The following is a 10541-nucleotide window of genomic DNA, read 5'->3' as shown; positions in this document are numbered from 1 at the left end:
GGTAAAGAATCTGCCTGCTTGCAGGAGACCCAGGTGTGACCCCTGGGTTGGGAAGATCCCCTGCAGGAGGGCATGGCAACCCACTGCAGTATTCTTGCCTGGAGAATCCCATGGACAGAGGAGGCTGGTGGCCACAGTCCATGGGGTCACAAAGAGTCAGACACAACTGAGCAACGAAGCACAGGCATTAGAAGCCCTTGTCTGGGGCCAGCCAAGCTTGCCAGCATATTGAAACTAATACATGATTGAAAGATCTCTTGAATGGGGAGTAGAAAAACAACAGTCTTCCTCGTTTGCCAAAAATTTGCTTCCCACCCTTCCCATTTTTCCTTAATTTTCCATACTTTAGTCCAAGTTCCAGTTCTTGTAGGTCTTCTTGATTGCCCTTCCCCAGCAAACACAGGAAGCAGTCGGAAACTAGATTCCCAAACCTCCCCTGGAGTCGTGTTTGCTCTTACACCTCCGGGTCCTAGAGGGACCCACATTCCAGAAAAAGGCTTTCTCTGGATCCACAGGCGCGTCTGCTCCTGTGGAATGTTGCTGGGGGAGTTCATGGTCTTAACGGGCAGCTTACAGGTTCCTTCATGTCTGCTTTGTCGTTTGGCACCCAGGACGGTGTTTCACGGACCCGTTGAGACCTCTGCCGTGCGTTGAGCGTCACACGAGACCACTGTTCCCGCTCCCCCTTGCTCGTGTCCGCCTTTCTTACCCTGCAGTGTCCCCCTGAATTTCCTGGTGGCTTGTGTTTAATTTTCTTTCTCCGTCTCCTTTAATGCTGCCATCAGTTCACTCTCCTGGGAGAGCTGGTTTAAAGACAATCTCGGTGGCTGTTCCTGTCGTCTTCCCGCAGGACGATAGGAAGGGCTATGTGTGCAAATCTGGAGTGACACCAGCCTTTCTTCCCTAGTCCCAATCCTGTTAGAAACAGGGCTCCGTCAGCCAGCCGGGGGCCAAGTTTGTCACCAACACTTGACTCCGCTGCTTCTCCCCTGCACCAGGTCCCTAGCGACTGTCCACCACGACGTCAGAGCTGAACGCAGACACCTCCCCAGAGCGCCTTTCCTGGGATCCCTCCTGCCCGCTTCAGTCTCTCTGGAGCGTAACCTTCAGAGCAGGAGCCCTCACCCGCCGTGGGTTCCCAGAGATGAACTCAGCAGATGTGGATTCCCATCTGGAATGTATTTAATGTTTGCCTGCTTGTGAAACACAGTATTTAAAGTGTGTGGATGGATGAATGCTTAAAAAACAATTATGCATAGGCTCTATGAGAAATGAGCTTCATCTTTGATTTTTTTAATGAGGAATTTTATTACCTTTTAAACAGTGAACTGTGTGTAGAAATATCATTTTTTTTCTTCTATATTATTGAGTACTCATAAAATGCAACTAAACTGCGTGTTTGGCCAAAAGCTAGGATAATATATTAACGGAACGAATGGAATAACAGAATGAATGGAAGGTGGTAATATCTGGGATTTATGAGATGCTTCTGAATAGTATTTTCTAGTAAAATACACAATAAGCTATATTTTATCATCTCAATCTGCTGGATTGGACAAATTGTAAAATAATTATTTATCCTCAGATTTCCAAAACTTGGACTACTACCACAGGATAAAATATATACTCTGTATACCCAAATTATATTTTTCAAAGATAAGATATAATAATGCATTGTTATTCCTAATGTATCTTTTAGCTATGGATGGAAAATCAAAGCTTCACTATCTAAACAGGACTTCTGCTTAGAACCTAATAGAATAGGCTTTCAGGGGGAAGGGGGCATAAAGTTTGTTAGTCTGAGTAATCTGCTTCATGTTTCATGGAGGGAAAGGTCTTTCCCAGAAATGTTGACTTCAGTTTTTTGCACTCTGATAACTAGAACTTAGAATAGGACTTTACAGATTGGCTCTGTTTCAGAAAGCAATGGACATAAAATTCCCCTATCCAGAATAGGAGGGGGTACATTTTAGTTTAAGAAAATCCTCCTCCCTTTCCAGTTGCAGAGGGAGATGTTATAAGCTTTACAATGCCAAAGCCTTGGGGCCGTACTAAACAAACGCTGTCTTGTCTCTCCTGTATTAATTCTAACACCTGCACAGAATGAACTGGCAACTGAAGTCATTTCTACCGTAGAAACTCAGACAAGTGTGTTTCACAGCCAAGCAGGTAAATAACAAGGGCACGTTGGCGTTTGGTGTGGGGGAGGGGGGTGTCACTCCACCAGGTACCAGGCGAAGGGCCCCAGACTGTGGCCCTGCTCCCTTTCTGGGGTTCGTGACACAGGGGACCTTCGTGACTAGGTGCCCGGCATCTCCCTGGTTGACAGAAGATCCTGCCTCATACTTGGGGTGTCCCTCCTCACTTCTGCCCTCCCCCACTCCAGCCTGTCACAGAGCAGCCTCAGTATGTAACCTTAACGTCTTTCAGATAACCTTCCCTGAAAAGGAAGTTTATCCACCGGAGTCCAGGCCAAACAGCTAGTACAACAGAGCCATCTAAAGTTTGTAATAATGAGTTCAGGGAAACAGATGAAAATTTTCCTGGCATAGTTAGCATGTATGTTTCACAAGAAATCAAAAACTAACTTTCCATTTGAGAAAAAAAAACAAACATGACTGTAATTGTTAAAGCATAAAACCTTGGGCTTCACATGCTCTTGCAACAAACACCGCCTTAGACATATCATGGAAAAGAAAGACCCTTTTATACATTCCCCCCAGGGACCTCAGCATTCTTTATGTGAGATCCTCAAAGCAAGCACCCTGGGGAATTCCACCTGTGTGGTGACTCTATTTTTATTTCCAGTGCCCAGCCATATACTTCAGTAGCTGTGTTCATTATTTATAACAGGTCCATATAACAATTGAGCTAGTATTCAGTTATGGATGTGATACTACGACGTGCTTTTGACAAGATTATATATGCCTGATAACAAAGTTATTTTTCTTACATGGTTGTACTGTGTTTTGTCCTGACACCCAGTCCTAAAGAAGTCTGTATACAAGGTGAAGGAGAAAGAAATGTCAGAACATGCATTCTGGGTAGGCTACCCCCTGGGGGGCTGGGTGTGGTCCCAGCATTTGGGTCTGAGCCGAGGTCTTAGGACCCAGCTTCCACTGAATCTGAGTCTCAGAGGCTCACCTCCCCAGTTGGGGCAATCCCCTGGGACCCCCATAGTGGGATTTTCAAACCAGGAACTCGCTGAGGATCCTTGGAGATGCTTTAGGGGGAAGCTTGTGAGGGCATGTCCCCCACCCCATCCCGGCCCCTGCAACTCCCACTGCACCGTGACCAATTCAGCCTTAATTGGTTTGGGATCAGAATTCCATGTAAAGTTTCCTTTGGAGGGGAAAAAAAAGCTGACTACCTAAAAAAGAGGTTAAAATAAAGTTTTGGGGAAAAGCCCCATGCATGGTAGCTGAAGTTCCCTTATGGGAAGATAAGAAGGGAATTCTCATCAGTTGGGCAACACGGGAGGTGGAGTTATATAATGAAAGGAAAGGTTATTTCTAAGCACTATGTAGCATTCTTTATCAGGGTGCCTTAAACACCCCCCAAATTAGTTTATGTTTATACATCTTACTTTCCTTTAGCAAATATTTATCAAATGCTTGTTGTCTGCGGCACACTGCACTATGCACACCAGACACGGGGGAGCAAAAAGTCATAACCCCCGTCCTCCTGGAGATTTTTGGCAAAACAGACACAGCTCCTTCCAAGCAAAATGAATTAATTACAGAAATATGCAGTTACAAGCTGTGATAAGTGCTATGAATGAAAAGCGTTGGGTAAGAGCTCATGCCCACAGGGCCCACCTCTCAGTCCCCGTGCACGCGGAGCGTCTCACACACACCATTCAACAGCATCCATGCCAGGGCCACACGAGACCTCCAGCCCTTGCAGAGAAAGGGCTTCATGAACCCCCTGGATGAAACAGCGGCCAATGGAAATCTCCTAGAACCCTTCCTATAGGATGCTTCTAGCCTTCCTGATGGAAAAATCAGCTTAGTGAACCAAAAGCTGGGTGATTGCCTTTGGATATTCCATTTGTACGGTTGGCTGGTAACCTCATGTGCCCCCGCGTTGGTTCCCAGCAGAGTTTGAGGTTCATTGCCTCCCAACCAGGCCACTACAGTTGTGAAATAGCTGCCTGTGCTTTTGAACCGCCCCCCAGCTCATGTGCGGATTCTCACCACCTGCTCACATCTAGTTAACGTGGTTACCAGCTGGGCCACGTGGGAACCTGCGCTCAGTTGCCACCCAACAGGCGACTCAGCCAGGGCAGAGGGTGGGCAGTTGCTGGTGAGCTGCAGGGTTCTGGGGAACTGATAGAGATGTGTGTTCGTTTAGTCCCACAGCCAGGGGATTAAACAACAGAAATGGGTTTTCTTACAGCTCCGGGGCTGGAAGCCCAGTGGGGGTCAGCGGGGCGGGCGCCTTCTGGAGGTCCTGCGGGAGAGGTCGTCCCACGCGCCTCGCTGGTTTCGGGGCAGTGCCAGTGGTCCTGGACCCTGCGTGTCTGACGTCGCGTGTTGTTCTACCTCCACGTCACCGTGTCCCGTGCCTTCACGCGGCGTTCTTTCTGTGTGTTCCGTGTCTCTATTTTCACTTCTTTTAAAGACACTGCTTATTGGATGAGGACCTGCCCTAATCCATTATGACCTCATCTCAGTTATATCTGCAAAGACTCTATTTCCACATAAGGTCACATCGAGAGGTTCTAGATGGATGTGAATTTTGAGGGAGACCCTATTCAACCCAGTACAAGAAGACACTGTTCTCCCTACCCATTGACCCCTGTCACCCTGCTTATTTCCTTTAACAGCTTTTTTTTCCCCAATCTGAAATTCTTAGCTGGTTCCCGTCATGCAAAACAAGTTTACTGAGGGCCAAAGATAGAACAAGGGATGGTACAAAGACCCTGATGTCATAGAGTCTGCCTTTTGGTCTAGGAAGACAGACAGAGATGTGTTTTAGGATTCTGCAGAGAAACATAACCAATAGGATATATATATGTGGGTGGATGGATAGGTAAATATAGATGTGTATATATATGTACACACACAGAGATTTAATGAATTGGCTCATAGTGATTGTAGAAGCTGGCAAGTCTTAAAACTGTACGGTAGGCTGGCATCATGGAGACCCAGGGAAGAGCTGATATTGCAGTTTGATTCTAAAGATAGATCCTGGCACAATTCCTTCTTCAGGGTCAGTATTTTTCTGTTAAGGTCTTTGAGTCAGTGAGGCCCATCCACATTACAGAAGCTTTATGCAAAGTCTACTGATTTAAATGCTAATCTCACCTTTAAAAAGTGCCTTCCCAGAAACATCTAGAATCATGTTTGCTCACTTATCTAGATGCTGGTACCAAATACTACGCCTAGCCAAGTAGATACATAAAATAGGCCGTTACAGTATGTATAAGGTGTTGAAGAAGAGCTATGGGGGAAATTAAGTAGGGTGGAGGAGTATAGCAGTGAAGGGTGGGAGTATGTATTTTAGGCGGGGCCTTCTGGGAAGACCTTACCAACAAAGGGGTTGTGAGCAGAGGCTTTAATGGAGAAGTGAGCCATGTGGAGATGCCGGCCGAGAATGACCCACAGAGATGCACCTTGGGGACCTGCTCGGGGCGCTCAAACAGTAGCGAGGGGTCGGAGTGGCTGGAACAGAATAGACCTGGTAGGAGATGCCTCGGGGAGGCAGCCGGAGCCCAAGTAGAGCCTCAAGGGCCTCTGTTAGGACTTCACATTCCCTTCTGGACCTGTGGAAGGTCTTGAAGGGGCAAGGGCGGAAGCAGGGAAACCCGCTGGGAGCTGTTGAAGGAAGTTTCTTGGTTCCTGACTGTCTCTGTCTGTGAGAACTTGCTGCTTGTCTGATGTCTGCTTCCTTGTTAGACTAGACACTTCGGAGGAAGGAATTTCTGTTTTTCTCTGCTGTATTCCCAGCATCTGCTCTCATGCCCAGGACCCAGTAGGATTCTGATCAATGTTTTATAGTGAATTTGATAGAATTACACATTTAGTCTTCCCCAAACCCTTTAAGACTGGTACTTTTATCATCTTTAACATATTCATAAACTGAGAGGTAAAATAGCTTGCCCAAGGTCACACAGCTAAAACGTTTGTAACGGGTATATTTCAAAGCACATTAATTTACCATCATATTCATCCTATAGGATACAATGTAGTTCAGCCAACCAGCCCACATTCTGCCCCAAATTGGAATCAAACATAACTTCAGAGAATGGGCCTCCATGATAGAGAAGGCCAAGGTCACCCTTTTGCTTCACCGTGTAATTTCCTAATCTATATGGAATTGACAACCTTTCTGACCTTCTGATACAGGGTGACTGGCAAATGCACACAGACGATCAACATGTATTCTCAAGGAAATGAAAGAATTACGAAACTCTCATAGTTACTATTACATGGTATTGGGTATGGCCCAAAGATAATTGGGAGTCAAGACTCAAAGAGAAATACAATAGATTAAATAACACATTCTCTAATAGAAGGAAACATGTTATTCTTCAGGGAAGGCTTTTTTTTCTAATAGGAATATATCAAATGATTATTAGTCACTGACCAACATACAAAACCATTTCTTATGAAGCCTCATGGAGAAAGTGAGGGAACAGAAGTAAGCGTGTTTTATTCACCTGTCTCTGCGGAGGGGTTAATTTCCTGAGCTTCGGGTGTATGTCTGATGGGTGAACTTAAGGAAAGGATAAAGCCTCGAGGAAACAGCCAAGCAGATCATAAGATCAGCAGCTCTCAAACGTTTTTGACATTGACTCAGTGGAAAAACACACACATTCTACACACTAACCCAACGCTTGTGATAACTGAAACAGATTTCATAAGATTCACCCTTATATGTAATGATGCAGTCATATGTTCTCTGTATGATTGCATTTTAAAAAAACTCACAAACACTAAATTGATTTTATGACTTAGAAGGAGTGGCAGCCCACGGTTTGAAAACCACTTGCTTAGGCCACCTGCTTCTCAAACTTCATCGCGTCCCTGAACCACAATCGCAAAGCGGGGGGCGGGGTGGGGGGAGGGCGCTTAACGAGCTCCAGGTGACGTCACCGCCGCGGCTCTGCGGACCTCACCAAGGAGGGGCCCATCTGTCCTGCAGGAGTGTTACTCTGGGCTTTAGATAGGATCAGGAGAGAAGGCAGATTGATTTAGGATTCTGACAAGATCAGGGATGCACATATGGCTATTGTATTCCAGTTACGCAATCCCTCCTGCCTACTACTTTGCTCAAGAAAATATGCTTTCCTTGGGAAATGGCACATCCGAAGACAGCTTCAAATAAAACTTATCTCACCATTAGCATTTGGTGAGGAATCAAGTTGAAAGCCAGCGAAGGGGGAAAGAAGTGTCTAGAGGGAGAATGGAGACCCCGCTGGGGACCCGGCAGGATGGCAAACGCCAGCTTTGTGCGGGTTTTGCTAATATTGGGGAAGCCTGGCTCCCGGAGACGGGAGCACAGAGACGAGGTCCCGGCAGCCCGTCGGCGCAGCCGGCTTCGCCTCCTGCTGCCCGCGGTGCCCGTCTTCACCAGCGTCCCCACCCCGGGCGAGACTCTGGATTCTTGGCCGTCTCTGGCGGGGTGATACCTTGGGTCCTGAATTCTAACTTCTCCAGTCTCTCTTCTGTGGCTGCTTATCCCCTTCTGTCTCTGACCTGCCAGTCACAGCGCGAGTGGAAGCTGGGTGGAGAAATGATTAAGCCAGAAGGAAAGTTATATCTATGGAGTCCTGCTTTGTTGTAAAAATAGTTTTTATGATATGTGGGCGTGGAACTGTTTCCAAAGTCAAGTTTTGCTGGGTGTTTTGTTTTTTCTTTAGCTGTAACCCATGGGCGTTTGCGGCGCTTTCTGCTTCCCCCCCTCCCCGCACAAACACTGTGATACCCTGGATCAGCCCTGAGTTGGCTCGGAGACGGCCGCTGACCCTCCTCCCCCAGAATCCTAGATAACGCACGGCGTCTCCTTAGTCTGCCGTCATGCCGTGTCATTGAAAGCCCATGTCATGCAGAATATTTCTCTTCTGTACCAACGGGATCCTTCATTTACAATTCAGTTAAAAGTCTCAGCCAAGACCTTCTATACAGATTGTAGAGAGCCATGTACGAGTGATTTGCCTTCAGAAAAAAAATCTGGAGAGGAGAAAGGTGCCACAAATTGAATTAGACTCAGACTGTTCAGAAAGTAAGTAACAGCTGGAAAACATTTCCGAGATCCCTTGGAGGCGCCTTCCAAGGACAGCCGCCAAGCAGCGTTTCTTTCCGGGCTCATTGTACGCGATGTTGGCAGCTGCGGTCCTTGCCACCAGCCAGCTTGACACACACTGAGCGTATAAATATTCACACGGCGTGGGAAGAGAGCCTTTACACTGACAGGACGTGATTTGGGTGTTCCAAATAGGTGAAAGCAGCCCCAGGGGACTGGCTCTCCCAGCTCACGGAGCATCCTTCCGCCGAGGATCAAATCTGCAGCCCGTGCTGGGCAGCACCTTCTCAGAGCCACTCTGACAACCCTCACTTTCTTGCACCCGAGTCTTCCTCTGGGGGCCTGATTACTGGACCTGAAGTTCCACTCGGCGGCCTGTCTGTGGTCAGATGGGACCAGAGGGCTGAAGCCGCCCGCGTTCCCCTCCAACACCCACGTGGGCCTCCTTTCCTCAGGCAGTTCAGTCTCTCTCCTGCCTTTTACTTGATTCCCGAGGTCCCCAGTGAGACCAGGGAAATTTCGTTACTGTTCTCACGCTAGAGTTGCCTTGGGGTCCCTCGGGGGCTTGGGGGTGCTGGTAGGGATCCTGGGTGCATGGAGGGGCCTCAGGGGAGTGAAGGACCGCCTTCTGAAGAATGGCAAATCTGCAACCAACACCCCAAAATACCAGGCCTCCCCACCCCCACCCCTCGCCGTGAGTCTGCCCAGGTCTGAAATCCTCACCACTAACTTCCCCTCTTAGGGGCCATCCACTCGGGTTACTGCTCTCAAAAGCTGGTTTATCCATTAGCCAGCAGGTACATGGAAAACTTAGTCACCTGACTCTATATCGAGACCCAAAGACAAAGCAATTTGAAGGGAGTTTGTGATCTATAATCGAGAAAAACAGAACTAATTTCAAGGCTAAACTCCGGCAGGGCTAGTTTCAGGAAAGGAAGGTAGATTATAAGAGAATCCAAGACAGCGACCCATGGGCTCTGTCACCTCTCCTCTAGTTCAATGAACATTCTCTCACCACCATCACTGTGAACTGGGAGGCCTCTGAGACGTTTCCATTGCTAGCTGGGTGCCACCGCCCTCCCTCCCCCCACGTCATACTAGGGGAACGTGAAGGAATGAGTTCAGCCTCACTGGCAACAATTCAGATCAGGGCTGTGTCTGGGTCAGTGTTGTGCCAGGGGCTTCTCCACCTCCCACTCTTGCTGCCTTCAGAGACCGCATCCTTTCTTTCTCCCAGATGGAAGCTGGAAGTGGTGATGGAAGTTGTGCCAATCTGCCTCCTACCCGTCATCATAAACTGCTCGAGAACAGGCATTAACATCTTCATCACCTCCGGGGAACCTAGAAGTGTTTGATGCACACACATTAACAGTTCAGAAAATGTTTGCAGGAGCAGCCAATTGCTAAGGATACAATCACAAGTGGCCCCCAGTTACTTCCATTCACTCAACTATTCAGCAAATGATGCGCCGGCTGACCGCTCTGTGACACGCGCCGTGTGAGCACTGGATGTGTGATCAATATCAAGACCAGCCGTGGCCCCCGTCTTCATGGGGTTTTGAATGGAATCACAGGCCTATGTGGACACACACTGAAGCTCAATCACCTTTTAAATTTTTGTGCAAAAATTTTCCCAGGGATCTTTCATTTTACAATTCAAAACTGGATGCTTCATTCTAGGCAACACCTCCAGACAACACTGGCCAAAAGGACAGAGACTGTCAACAAAGCCTGTGTCTTTCTGCTGCCTCTTCTGCACTCAGTGTGTATTTACAGATGGGTTTGCTGCTGCTGCTGCTAAGTCGCTTCAGTCGTGTCCAACTCTGTGCGACCCCATAGGCTGCAGCCCACCAGGCTCCCCCGTCCCTGGGATTCTCCAGGCAAGAATACTGGAGTGGGTTGCCATTTCCTTCTCCAGTGCACGAAAGGGAAAAGTGAAAGTGAAGCCGCTCAGTCGTGTCTGACTCTTAGCGATCCCATGGACTGCAGCCTACCAGGCTCCTCCGTCCATGGGATTTTCCAGGCAAGAGTACTGGAGTGGGGTGCCATTGCCTTCTCCACAGATGGGTTTAGCAAGCTGCAAAAGCCTGCCCAGGATGTAGAATTTTCTTATTGAAGCAAAATTGTGCTTTAAGCTGGAGCTGAGGTCAGAATGCACTAGGAATGCCCACAATCTACAGTGAGCACCTTCAAACAGGCAGCAACCACCTTCCCCACGGGACTTGCAGCTCCTGTGCAGAATGGTGCTCCCCACCCAGCCCTCACTCAGGACAGGAGGGCTGGGAGAGGAA

General features: G+C 48.0%; 1 long non-coding RNA gene across 1 annotated transcript; it reads right to left on the bottom strand.

Moving 5' to 3' along the window:
• Window positions 1-262: 262 nt before the first annotated feature.
• On the bottom strand, window positions 263-4591 carry LOC145534773 (uncharacterized). Its single transcript, XR_014074982.1, has 2 exons — window positions 4397-4591; window positions 263-1193 (listed from the first exon to the last, which is right to left on the bottom strand). It is a non-coding gene; the product is annotated as an uncharacterized LOC145534773 (long non-coding RNA).
• Window positions 4592-10541: the final 5950 nt, after the last annotated feature.

The sequence above is a fragment of the Giraffa tippelskirchi genome, chromosome 14 (assembly GCF_054371585.1).
Source record: "Giraffa tippelskirchi isolate mGirTip1 chromosome 14, T2T-mGirTip1v1.2.pri, whole genome shotgun sequence".
Classification (NCBI taxonomy): Eukaryota; Metazoa; Chordata; class Mammalia; order Artiodactyla; family Giraffidae; genus Giraffa; species Giraffa tippelskirchi.
The sequence above is the reverse complement of the archived record's forward strand: the minus strand, read 5'-3'. Positions and strand labels throughout refer to the sequence as shown.